General features: G+C 41.5%; 1 protein-coding gene across 1 annotated transcript in view; it reads right to left on the bottom strand.

Moving 5' to 3' along the window:
- meis1b (Meis homeobox 1 b) overlaps positions 1-13,981 on the bottom strand; it is a 75,630-nt gene that overhangs the window by 25,641 nt on the left and 36,008 nt on the right. The gene's annotated exons all lie outside the window — the stretch shown is intronic.

Below are 13,981 nucleotides of genomic sequence, written 5' to 3' on the forward strand. Positions count from 1 at the left end.
TCGTCCTCTCTGACCTCCTCAGACAAGAACAAGAGCGGGTTAGATAGAAGAAAGAAAGAGGAAGAGGGAAGGGGGAGGCAGGAGAGGAGACATGGAAATGGATATCTGGAGCCCCAGGGTTTAAAAAAGAGATAAGAGCATGAATATTCTGTAGGCCCCCTTTTTACTCCCCCGTTCCAACCATAACCCAAGAGAAAACTATTCTAGGCATGACGGTAGAAAAAAAAGTGAACTGCTACAGTTAACAATTAAACATACAACAAAATAGGAATTATATTACTTTTTCCAGATTTGTAAAAATATATTAAATAATTTTTAAAAAAACACTTGAAATAAAGTATCATCAGTTTGAGCTGGTAATAAGGCTCTGAACACATACCACTGAAGTAAAATTTTAATTTCGTGAGGACTCGAATAGAAAAACTCCACAGATCTAAAAGTGACTTAAAGTAGCCATAATAAATTACTTAAGATATTATGAAAGGGATGAAAAGTTGTTCTGTTAAAGACTAACATTTTTAAAGTTACCCGACCTAAGCTTCACACTAGCTACCCTGGTAAAAGTCTGATTTCATGTCCCGCATGTTTATTTAGTTATAAGAAACATTAAGTTATGGTAGCTTAGTATATGGGAACAAGCATTTGCTTGGTGTCATTCCCTAGTTCCCTTCATGATGACTGAACTTTTGACCTTTACAGCACAAAGTGTCTCTTGATCTCATCTGCTGGAGTAAAAATTCTGATAAACTTTGACACAAAAAAAAAGAACAGAATTCCTAAAAGGTCACAGCTCCCCAATTCTTGTTTTGTGCCATGCAAGTCTCACCTGAATGTGTTGGTAGTAATAAATGGGCAAAAGGAAAAAGTAGTCTCTTTTGCTGGGGAAGCACTATATGACCATGAAAGGTGGAACATTTTAAAAATGTCTTTATCGTGCTGTTGTTCTTCTCTCTTTATCTTGCCTCCTCAACAAAAACAATTCTTTGTTATTATCTCTGTCTCGCTGCCTTTTCCTCTTCTGTATAAAAACTTTTTCTTTCCTTGTTTTACTTTTGATGGAAATTTGATGGAAATTTGTCTACAATTGTTTCCATTTTCTATATATAGCTTAAAATCAGCATCTTTACTAAACATGTGTGATTACACTTTTATAACCAGTTTCACTGTAGCCACACTTCTCTGTGTTTCTTCTTTAGCCATTTGCATTAGGGTGTTATCATTGCATATATTTCTATTTAAAGCTACACTTCCCAAGCCTCTGCGCTTCCCATTAAAAAGGCTTGACACGCCACATTAGCTTTATAAAACTGCAACCATGAAACAGGATGGAGAGAGGAAGAGGAGAGAGGAAAATCATATGTTGTCACAGCCATGTGACGTCCCCTCAAAAAAGAGGCCATGACACTGCACAATCTGTGGATAACAGACATGGGTCAGTGGTATTTTCAGTTAGCTTATTTTAACACCAGATGGTTGCAGAAGGCCACAAGGCACAAAGATGTTAGAAAATGCAATGATAACAGTAAACAAATTGGTAATATGCAACACTTTCCCCTAGTGTACCACTGTAACCAACAAGATACCCTTGGAAATATTTGTAAGCAGGCTTGTGAAAGTAGCATAACTCTCCTGACCTGAAACCAAGCAGGTTAAACACCAACAAAATAATGGACGGTAACCGACTTGCATGTACCACTTAAGGTAAAAAGTAAACAGCCTTGACTTGGCCAGATCTCTTCCCCTCACTGTTCCCAGGTCAAATCTCTGTGGAAACCGAGCTGCCTATCAGGAATGCCTGACGGCTAATCCGGAGGCCTTTTTGGCTAGAAGGGCATCACTGTATCAAACCAAACTGTCTTCCACAAACATGTATGCACACATGCACACTCTAAAACATAGGGTTTACTGGAAGTGTGGCCTTGCTCCTGACAGACGAGCATGAGATCACCTTAAATATTTGGCGAGCCGAGCACATTGTTATGCTAACAACAAATACCCTGAACCCTGCGCACGAGCAGACTTTAAAACAAGCGTTCCAAACTGTAAGCCTGTTCTATCTCATACAGCAAGCTTCCAATTTCTCAGTTTTATTTTATTTTATAATTTTTTTTTTGCTCATAGAGTCAAAGTTTCATCTACACTGTTTGTGTGTGTGTGTGTGTGTGTGTGTGTTCATGCTGTGCTGTGAGAGCTACGCCATTTCAAATTCCTTTCTGTGTAGGTGGCATCGACTGACATCCCTTTGACTTCATTAGGGAGCAGGGACCCAGCAACAAAGCTGGCTCTGGGAGAAAGGGGGGATTAAAGAAAAAAAGAAAAGGGAGTGAGAGTGAACAAAACAACAACAGAAGAAAAACAAAGCACCCCTAACCTAATTTCCTCTGATTCAGGCTGCTCCGACGCAAAATAACTAAACAGTGCAAAAACAGATCTTTTGAGAAACTCAAAATGAACCAACTACGAGATGAGAGATGCAGAGTCTCTTCTGTCTGAAAAGCCTGTGCAAAATTAAATGTCCCCTTCTTAGCGCTACCCAAAAAAAGCAGGAACAGCCTTTTTTATCATACTGGTCTTCAGTAAACTAGCTCAAAGCTTGTATGAATAATTCATAAACCTTTTTTTCTGTTTTTTTTTTTTTTTTTTGGGGGGGGGGGGGGGGGGTCTCGATATATGCACCATAAATTGCAAAGAAACCCCCTTTCAAACTGTTTTTGTCATCAAATCTCTCCATCTCTTTTCGGGATGAAAAAGAAATGTGGAAAAGCAGATGTTCTTGGGTTTTTTATTCATTAATGAGCATTGCCCTCTCAAAAAACAGCTTTTGTTGATTTAGGGAAATCTCACAGCGCTCTTGCCTATGGGAATGAGATAAATCTAGTTAGCTGGTGACGCAAAGGGTGAAAAGTATGTCATTAAAGCTCCGGTACAAAGTGGATTAGACAATGTACAGCATTGCCAGCTTCCACAGAATGATAATTGATGATTAGAATCATCCATCACTCTCAGGGCACAATGCAGGACAGCAGCCACTGTGTTGCAATATAACTGGGTGTTAAAAACCTACAACAACTGTGTGCTGTGTACAGTAGGGTGTGTCTCTAATGTATGTGTAGACTTAAGCTTATAGCATGTAGGTACATGACAAGTCTTTAGAAAGTGCCATATATACGTATAATATAAAGGGTGAGGTCTGTTGGTGCTGATGGAAAGAATCGTGTGTGTGTGTGTGTGTGTGTGTGTGTGTACTTTCTGGTTGTTTTCACTATGAAGGCGTGCTTCATTAGTCCTCCCTATTCCAGCACAGGGAAGGCTAAATTTATTAAGGGGGCCGGATGTTGCACAACACCTGCTGCTGTGCTTCCCTCTGTGCAATAAAGAGAAGGGAGTGCAGCATGCTAGCTAATGCTAGTGGTAAGCACTGCTCGTTGGACTGAGGCTGATGAGCTGAGGCTAATTCAAGGGGTGATTATGTAGTTTGCTGGACCACTAAACCTCTTTAAGCCCGTAATTACCGCCTATTTGAGCGAGGGGAGGCACTCCAAAGCAATCGGCACTTGCACCAAGCAGTGCAGAGAACGGCAGCCACAGCTGGAGGTGGGCTGCCTCAGGGCTGCCTGGGAATGAGGGGGTGTGTAAATAGGGAGTAACAGGGATCCAAAAAAGCATCATCCTAGTAAGGTACCATAGAAAGCTGAGAGAAACCAGTGGGATGCCCCTTGGAGCACAAGCATGCTAGCTCCAAGCTACAGTGCTCGGAGCTACCATTCTAGCACTGATCTCTAAGCTTGCAAACAAATGTTCTCTTGTTATACGCAACTACAATACATGGAAGTTTTTACACAGGGCTGTAAGAAACTATGAGCTATTACTGGTGAGTTCAAAGAAAGAAAACAAAAACTACTGCACTAAAACGTAGACTTTCTAAACACATAAACCCTCAGTATAGACTAAGGATGAAGGTAAGAGGAGAACAGAGACATGTCATTGTGGTGAGAAACTGTAAAGCTTTTTTTAGACTCATGTCCATGACATACAAGAGGGAATCAGATTCTCAGATTGCACTTCGACCATGGGGGAATACATTTCATTTCACCTGACTTTCAAGGAAATTTGACTTTACGTAATGCAACTGAAATCTGATCTCTCAGAGGAAGCAATTTGGGGACCACGGCACATTCTAATAACCCCGGCGATATTATTATGTTATTATCATAATTACCCTTTTGCCCCCAACGTTTTAATTAGAAACTCACCACTGGCCCCTAGGGGGGTGAAAAGAACCTGGATTGGGGGGAATACTGAAACTAGGTAAAGGTATTTCACAATTGCTCCCTTATGCTCTTTAAAGCAGGTAGCAGATAGAGGAAGGTTACAGCCACTGTTATTATAAGATGACGCTTTCACATTCACCTCCTCTTTCTCCCTCTGACATCTCTGTCATTCAGAGTGCACCTACACCCCTCTCTCCTTCCTCTCCGAGTCCCTCTAGTTTCCTATCCTTTTCACCCGTCACCGCCCCCTCCATCCCTCTGTTCTATATTTAGCTTTTTCCTTAACTATCTGGGGCTGCCTCTGTTTCTACCTTCTTTTCTCCCACCTTCATTTAACTTTTCCCTTTACAATTAGCTCCCATCTTTTCTGTCTTCTCTTTCTCCTTTGTGAAATGCCTCCTCCCCCCTCCCCAATTTCCTCCTTCTGCTTCATTCATCTCTCTCTACCTCCACATCTTCAGCAGCAGAGGGCCTTCACCATCAGTGCACCGCTTTTGCAAATCAATGACTTAATCTGTCGTAACAAACAAGTGAGCAGCATCCTCAGTCCTGTCCACGTTCTGCTAACAATATAGACAGCCTCGGAAAGAGTGAAATGAGCAATTAGAGAAGAAAGCCGGCAAATATAGTGTGAAATATGCTGCCTATAAATAAAAGGATGACTTTAAAGACAAGAGTACAGAAATACATGAGGATCTTACTCTGTGTTACAAATATGTTTGGAGAAGACGTAAAAGAAAGACAAGTCAGTGGAAAAGTGAGAAAAATGACAGGGTATGTGCATTGGTATAGGTTTTCCCAATACATCTTCTCTGCCAGCCCTCAGCTCTGCTCGACTCCTCTACCATGAGTTATTGCCTGTCTGCATTCACCACCTGGTTCACTAGCTATGATTTCCCTCACTCCAATGGACACACAAATACACATAAACGTACACATGCATGCTTGTTTGTGTGGGTGTGTGCGTCACAGATGAGCGTACAACACACACCTGATTGAGGCACCCTGGATCAGCTGGTCAATAGTACACTACCAACCTATAGCCATACTATCCATGCCACCTGCCGCTAATGGATCATAATCCTGACAGGGGTTATTTTTCTCCCCAATGTAAAAATATGAAAAAAAAAAACCTTTATCACAGGATTATGAGACAAGTGATTAGGATATCACCAGATCTCATCTATAAATCATGGTTCTCTCCCCTGTGCTCTTGTGCCATTTCCCCTTTGAAACAGCACAAGAGCACCAATATTTCCATGACATCGGGGTTCAAGACCATTAAAATGTAAGGAAACACAGCTGTACATTATAGAAAAAAAAGGAAGTAAAAAGGGAGTGAAGAAAGGAGGAGAAGGAGGGAGAAGTCAGGGAGGCAGAAGGCATGCATAAAAGATAGGAAACCCTTATGGTTTTTCAGAAAGAAGTGTTTTGTCAGAAAGGGACACAGAGTGTGGGGGAAAGAGAGAGGGTTCACGCATGGGAGAGAATACAAGTGGGAGGAACTGAATTGATAAATTAGTTCAGCCAACGCGCAAACTGATTACCACAATGGCAAAGCCACAACGTCTATCGAGCACACGCATGGAATGAGACACAAAGGCATGCACACATTCACTCGGCATTTACAAAAGAGACATGAGGCTGACAGATACAAATAATTGCACAACTGCATATGCAATCACACACAGGCGTGCGCGCGCACACACACACGCACATCCACACCAAATGTATCTAGGGCAAGCTGCAGCAGTTGCTGTAAGTAAAAGGTATTGAGCTGCTGACTCCAGCCAGAAAATATCCCACAATCCTCTGGATCACCAAACACAGCCTAATGGATAATGGCTAACAGCTAGCGCTAATGTGATTTCACACTTAGCAGAGTTAATATATCACTGGCTAGACAAAATCATGCTACACAGAGCCTATGCTAAACTCAGTTACTTGAAGGGCGGTGAACATTTTTCTGCCAAAAGTCTCATTTGAGGAGTTTTAAACAAAAAAGCCACTCGGAGGTTATGCATTTGCTTAGAGAGTGCATGAGAGGATAGCTTTGCTAATCTCTTGCAAAGCAATGGATAGAAGCATTTCATCAAGTTAACCACAGATTTATGACAATATTTTTCCCTGACTCTTCCATATGTCAACTTGCCACTCACTCTCCAATAAATACCACAGTGATGGTGGGGAACTCCACACCCTACCCAGCTACTGACGTCATGGATGTGGTCCTATGTAAAAGAGTGTGCAACTTGAGTGTGTCTGTGTGCGACTTAGAGCTGAGAGCGAACCTCTTCTCTGGATTTACAGATCACTGTAAACTGATTAGTGGGTACCAAACCAAGAATGGTTTCACATATCTGAGTTACTGGGCCTGTATCCACCCAGCACACACACAAACACTCTTCACATGCAGGTGATAATGAAAAAAAGAACTAGCGTGAAGCACAGGTTCAGTATGAAGCCATCAATCATCGTGACATGCAACAATGAAACCACACACTGAACTGTTTCATAGTTTCCCAACTATGAAATTATATGAGAGTTGGAGGGAGGAGAAAAAAAAAGCAGAAGGTTTAGCCAAAAGAAAAGAACAGATGGTAGATAGTAATAACAGTAATGATGTATAAAGGCTCAAATTAAATATTCAATTAAACTTGATATTTAATGTCATTGACATAAATATTGCATTTTAATACACTGAAAAACACCCACTGATATGTTGTTCAGTGAGAATGAGTTTCTATATATAGGATAAAAAGCTTTAATTGCAACTTATAAACATTTTTGAATTTCCCCTCCAAAAAAATCTAATCTAATGCTAAACTAAAAAAGAAGCTGGAACAGTTTAAGCAGATGATTCTGTGCGTGTTTGCGTGCATGTGTGTGCATTTAGTCCTGCAGCCACGCTGGGGCTCTGAGGCTCGTGATCTCCTTCACTGCTACTGACCGACCTTGAGGGTCTGTAAAGTTCTCACGTTCTCAAGGAAACACACTGACCCGCCCCTTGACTGAAGCCAGATCAACACACGCACACACATAAGCGTGGTTTTGGTCTAGATCTATGGCAGACATTTTAGAAAAGATCAAAGGTGACATGAATTAAAAGTTAACTGCCCTTGAGGGCTTTTAAATAGAGGAGTAAAACGATACAAGAAGCAGTTGGGAGAAAATGGGAGGAAAGGTACACCTAAAGTATTGTCAGAAATGTAAATGGACTTTGACCCAAGGCAGGTCCTAGTTCATATAAGTATTTCCAAAAAAATTCTTCAGCCTGCTTAGAGTATGGGAATAATGTGAATATCCTTAGATGACAATTTTTAAAAAGAAGGATTGTCTAACTGGATTCTTTCCTATATTCCTATATCACTTCTCAGCAAAAGGGTCACGCTTCTGTGATATAAATGCAAACTGTATTTTGATTTGTAACAGGTTTATGACATTATATGTGAGAAAACATGACCCACTCAAATGTAAAGAATGAAAGATATGCTGCCAAGATTGAACCTATGTGGAGATCTGATTTTCTGAACCTTCAAAGAATGCATCCCAGCATAGGATTATTGCTATTAGTGATGGTAAAATTCATGTGGAAATGGATGATATTTTAGTATATATATGTTTCAAGCTGCCAAGATGAACCATGTGTCAGTCTTTTTGATAGATACTGTATCCATCTGTTCATCTGCTCATCCATCCATCAATCATGACACAGATGGCCTTTCAGGAGTCCATGTCAGGACTGATGCCTTTCCTTTGCCCTAGCCATACCACTACCCCCACCTCGCTCCCACACAACACCCTCCCTAGCCTCCCACATAACACACATACTCACACCTCCTGCCCCCCTGCACCTCCACCAGATGGACTGGTCTCGCTATTTCCAGCTCCCAAAACCCACTATCTACTTGGCAAAGATGGGTCATATCATTAGCCTATCACCTTTTAATAAAACAGATAAACAGATAAATAAATAAACATCTAAAATTCTGACGTGTCCTTCCTGAAATGGTCGCAAAGTGTAAGTGTTGTGTGCAACAAATCTATTTGTCTGTAAGGGTCAGTCCACAAAGAGAAGCCCCAAAAGAGAGCTGTCTGCCTTTGGTCCCTGGGGCCTGTCAAGAGGGATAATTGATGATGTTTTCATTACAAGGTGTGGGGTAATGTGGGGGTTGGGGCACAGTATGTGTGTGCATGTGTGTGTGAATGTGTAGTGGGGGTAGGCAGGTTGACTCAGCTGCCTCCCTCTTTGACACCAACCACTCTTGGATTGGTACGGACAAGTCATTGCTTCCAAATGCCCTCGTACAAACACACACCAGCGCAATCACACACCCACATTTACACAAACATAGGTCCTCGCAGACAAATGCACACACAAACACACAGCCCAAAGCCAATTCCATTCCCAGAGATAGAGTATCTGAAACTGAATAAAACCGCTGAGAATAAGCCTAACTTGTTCTCTTGTTTTCCTCTGCTACCCTGTCTCATCACAGTGTCACGCCAGGCCTTTGGCAGATCTGTCCATCTGTCTGTCGTCTCTTAGGACCTCTTTGAAATCCCAATGCAGTGGCGCCTAAGATTCTGACTGCCGCTAAGATTGAATTAAGACCTAATCGGAGACACCAGGCCACATAGGCCACTATATTACTTTATAGTATCAAGATGGACATCATGCCTTTGTTGTAGTTTATGAATAAATGAATGAAAACACATAAAAAGTCAGCTGATGTCTTCCTTTTTAGCTTGCTTCCTGATGTCTTTTCAAAACCATTAACAAGGCGTCTTGGTGGCTTCAATGGTTAATTGAAATTATTTTTCATGAGAAGCTTAGGTTGTGCAAGATATAACTAAGACAAACAAGTGTAATGATAATCATGAGACCCCCATAACCATAAATATGAAAAAGTCCATGTCAGTGTCGGTTTCCTGAATTTAATTCAAAGGTGTACCTTCGTCATACTGTATTTCTTGCTATTCTGCATTTTCTTATCACTATAACGGTATAAAAAGTATGAAGTATGACTGAACTAGAAGGAAAAAAATACCATCCCAGCAATGGGCTGCTGCGGTGGGTCAGGGCTGCAGCGGGTGACCAGGGTGCTGACATATTCAGGCTCCAGCAATAAACAGACGAAGAATAATGGCATCTGAGGCAAGGGCGAACTCTGACCTCAAACGCTTTTCCCTCCCTTGCCTTCTGTTGTTTAGATGAGGCTTTGAGTATCTGGTTTGTGTTCTCTTAGGTGAGAAGTTCAGGAACTGCAAAGTGTTTAGTTTACAGAGCGCTGTGAATTTAAATATTAATTCTAAATGTTGGTTATGCACAACTCTGCCCTGTTGTTTGGTTCAATCGCAACCCGAACGAGGAGTTGCGATTGAGACGAGGAGGAAATTATCTTGCTTCTAATGAGTAGTGTAGCTAGCCATCCATGTATCCATCCACTCCTCTCACTCGCCTCCCATTCTGCACACCCAGTCTAGATTACTCCACCACCCAAGGCCCACGACAGCAAGGCTCCTGGCCTCCTCTGCCAGCACAGAAATGAATTATATCGCTTTTCACACCTGTTTCTGCTCAAACCCCCACTGCATGCTGCTGTGTTGAGGGTAAAAAAGCATTTCCAAGGAGGTGGGGGGGCAGCGCTCCCCAAGCTAAGCTACATCTGCGTACGCAAGTGGTTAAATTGGACTCTAATTGTATTAACGGCGGATTATGCCTTCAAGTTGGATTTTTTTATACGCGCTCTCTCTCTGCATTTTACACATTTTAAGAGGAGAAAGGAGGAGGGGGAGAAAGGCAGCTCATTGAGGGTTTGCGGGTTGGCTTCTTTTATGAGCTGCGATCATGGCTGCCCCTCGTTACACTGCATCTGTGTACAAATAGGAGGGGAGGAGAGCCAGAATGAGAGGGCGTTAGCGATAATGTGTGTGAGAGTGTGTGTCCCACTCTGTGAATATACCAATATGAACACTAAAAATACCAAAACCCTCTGCCCTTTCTTTTTACACACACACACACACACACACACACACACACACACACACACACACACACACACACACACACACACACACACACACACACACACACACACACACCTACTTCAGTTTAGCACAGCAGCAGTCTAAATGGGAATATGGGTAGTGTGTATAGTGGGGAGGCGGGGGTGAATTCCATCTAATTACTCTATCACATAATTTCACAAATTGCCTTTTCATAAGGGAGTGGAGAGCAGAGCACAGGGCGCGTTGGGGATTTGAGGCTTGAGCTTTCATTTACTACTCATTTCTTGTTAAATTAAACAAGAAAATACCATTTGTGTGGAGGGGAGGGTACGGGCGGGATGTGGGTGTATTCCAACCACACAATGGGAGGGTTGGAAGAAAGAGAGATTGGAGAGAAGCTTTTTCTTTATTTCAAGATTTGTCTCTTACATAAAGCATTCAGGCAGCTCAGCCGGTTATGAGTTTAGAATTGATTCTGCAATTATTTTCTTAAACACAGTTTATAGTTATTTCCAGGGAAAAGTCATTAGCACACTTCAGAGTTATATCTACATCTTTAAACACATCCTTATTGATGTTAAACACATCTAGAAAGAGAGAAAGCAGGTTACGCTTACAAATATCCCGTTTAGTTTAGTCAGTAAAACCAACAGAGAGCTAGTAGCCGCAACATATGTTTAATTAAGGATGTCAAATGCAAACAAACATCAAAATGAGATGAGGACACAAGTGGAAAATCCCTCCCCTCTCCTTTATTTTGGTTCCCTACCAAGTTTACAGCTGCATGTCAAGCTGGCAGCGACTTTGGTCATTGGTGACAGGCGGTAAACGCTAATGTTTTGTAGTCGCTCCAAGTCAGCACAGCCAAATTCTTCCGATGAACTTGTCTCACAAGCATCGTCAACAACATATGAGCTCATTGGGTGTGTTGGAGAGAACTCGGTGAGCTGCAACTGTTGTCATCATCACAAATTCAATGCCCACTCTCTATCCCTTACTCTACACCTCACACTGTACATACCTCTTGTCACCATGCATATACCCAAAAACACTGTGGCTTAGACCCATCTAACAACACCAGCAAACTTGGGAATTAGAAGTTTTCCAAATGTTACCCTTTCCACATGGAACAAGACATAAGAAATTAGCATCCTTGATGGATAAGGAAGCAGACATGCATAAAAGTCTTCAAAAAACCCCTGTAAGAACAGCTGTATCAATGCCACCTACCAGCTACCCTGCTGGTGTACTCACAGCCTCACTGCGCCACCCACCTTCCTTTCTGCTTCAGTACAATGAGAACTCCCAAGGGTCTAAGTGTGAGGGCGAATAACAGAAGGGATTACAGAACACTAAGGTTGGGTGTCTTCTACTATAATTCATTCTTAATTCACCATATTCTGTTTTGTGGTCTGTCTGCACCTGTGTCAAATACTTTTAGATGTATTATTCTTAAGAAAAGCAAGCCCTGATTGGCTTTTTAAAGACTGTGTAGCGCTACAGCAGCCCTTCATATATTGTGTATATGTCTATGTGTTCATCTCTGAGGGGGTCAGGCACATCTTTCATCCTCTTTCTTTGAAACAAAGAGTCAAGCCGTGATGAAATGTGGATCAGCTATCCATGCTTATATTGCTATCAGCAGAGGCAGAGAAGCATACTACCAGTGTGAGAAAAACTGTAAATGTTTTTGCATTATAGGTGCTATGTGTAGCATTCGTAAACATTGACATATGGTGAATAAATTAATGGTGACACTGAAGAGTAAGCAGATGAAACCACAGCAAGCATTTATCTGACACCAGCGGTATTGTTAATGCCAGTGTTTCCCAAAATTAAGACCACATTTCCCATAAACAAAGAAAATGTTGGCTCCTCTCTGCCTGGGTTTCATTTCTGTTTGGCTTCATTGAAGAGAATAAACAAATTGGAAGTGATTTTTCCATCAACCTTTCAGTTTACTTCAGTTTCAGGCTGAACTGAAGGAGCTTCTTTTGTGTAATAAGGTAAAATGGCCACATGTCCCATTGTATGCCTGCATGTTTTTGCTCTTCTTTCCATTTTGTTCTGGAAAAGAAAAAGACTGATGAATCCTCCTTATCCCTGTCTTCACCTCCTCACCTTCTTCTCCTTTCCTTTGCTCCCATGGCACTCACTTATATCCTTCTCACTGTTTGAGATCTAACAGAGTAGGAGCTTCCCATAAGTCGTGCTCACAGTGTAATATGACACAGGAGGTGTGTTGCCGGGTGTGTGTTTTCACTAGGCATTTGTGTGTTGAACTGTATTTCCACAGACAGGATGTGTGTATGTTTCAAACACCTTTCCTCTGTGGCCCCGAAGGTTTTGGGAGTGTATGGGTTGAGGTCAGGGAGTTGGAGTATGTGTGTATGATGTGTGTTTGCAGGGTGATGGAGAACTGGTGGTATATGAAAGATGGTGATAGTCAGATGGGAAGCAGGGAGTACAAAGGAAAAAAGTCTTGAGAGTATATAGAGTCTGTGTACGCACACACAATGTTGCCTACATACCTGCAGACAATTGGACACGGTAAAAAAGTTCCTCTGATTTTCCGGTAACTGTTGAAAACCAACAAATGCACTGAGCGATGAATACCATCGACATCAAAGACAAGCTACAAATAAATAAAAAGTTGAGCCCATGCAATAGCCATCATCCAACAACCAAATTGCTTTCGTTAACATCATCACTGTTGTGCAATTCAAACCAACACCCACAAAGCCAGAGCGTATCAAGTTCTCCACAAACTCCTGACATAGGCAGAATGTGTGTGACGCAAGGTTTTTCCCTAGCGTAGCTGTGTATGCTGAAATGAAAAATGTAACGAAAGACTTCATCTGTCACACAAAAAAGCAGTTTCACTTACTGTATTTTTTATATTTTTAAAAGGTTAGCGGTACAGTGTAGGACTATCTTAATATTAATTCCGGGTGGCCATATTGTGCCCTGTTCATACTTTATCTGAATCAATACAAAAACAGATGTGAGAGGTGAGGTCTCAAACCAACGTTAAGGAAAATGTATTAACTATTTGTTGACTGAAAACATATCAGATCTTTTTAAAAAAATACCATTTAAAACTATAATAAAAACAGCAAAGCTTCTCATTCTTGGCAATGATTATTGCAGATACTAGCTGTGTAATATGCACTCATAGGGACTAAGGAGACTATAATCACTCTGAGTTAGTAAGCTGTACCAACACTGAAGCTCAAGCAGGGCATAAGTGACTCTTTATGGGGTAAAAAAATAAATAAATAAATAAAACACTGAAGAATTTCATTTCATGACAGACCATGTAAACTATCGTACACTGTTCTTTAACTAGACATCTTTAATAAGTCGAATGATTCGGCTTGAACGGAATCAAAATTGTGTTGGCCAAGGGAGCATTCAGCTCACTGTTGGTTCCATCCCAGCAGTCACATTGGCACCCTCCATTGCCTAAATACATTTTTCCCCACAAAGTATCTGTGATGCAGTCAGATGGTGTTAACGGCATTTGTATTCTCTGCTATAATTGAGGAAAAATGGAGCCAAACCACAGGCCTTTGCAGCATCCCCGGCATCTGTTAAATAATGACAGATTTGTTTTTAATAAGGTTCATCTATGTATCTGCAGTTATGGCCAGGGGCATCTCTCCTTGGCTTCAACCTTATTCAGTTTCAGCAGATGA

Source organism: Rhamphochromis sp. 'chilingali' (assembly GCF_963969265.1).
Source record: "Rhamphochromis sp. 'chilingali' genome assembly, chromosome: 20".
In the NCBI taxonomy this organism is placed as follows: Eukaryota; Metazoa; Chordata; class Actinopteri; order Cichliformes; family Cichlidae; genus Rhamphochromis; species Rhamphochromis sp. 'chilingali'.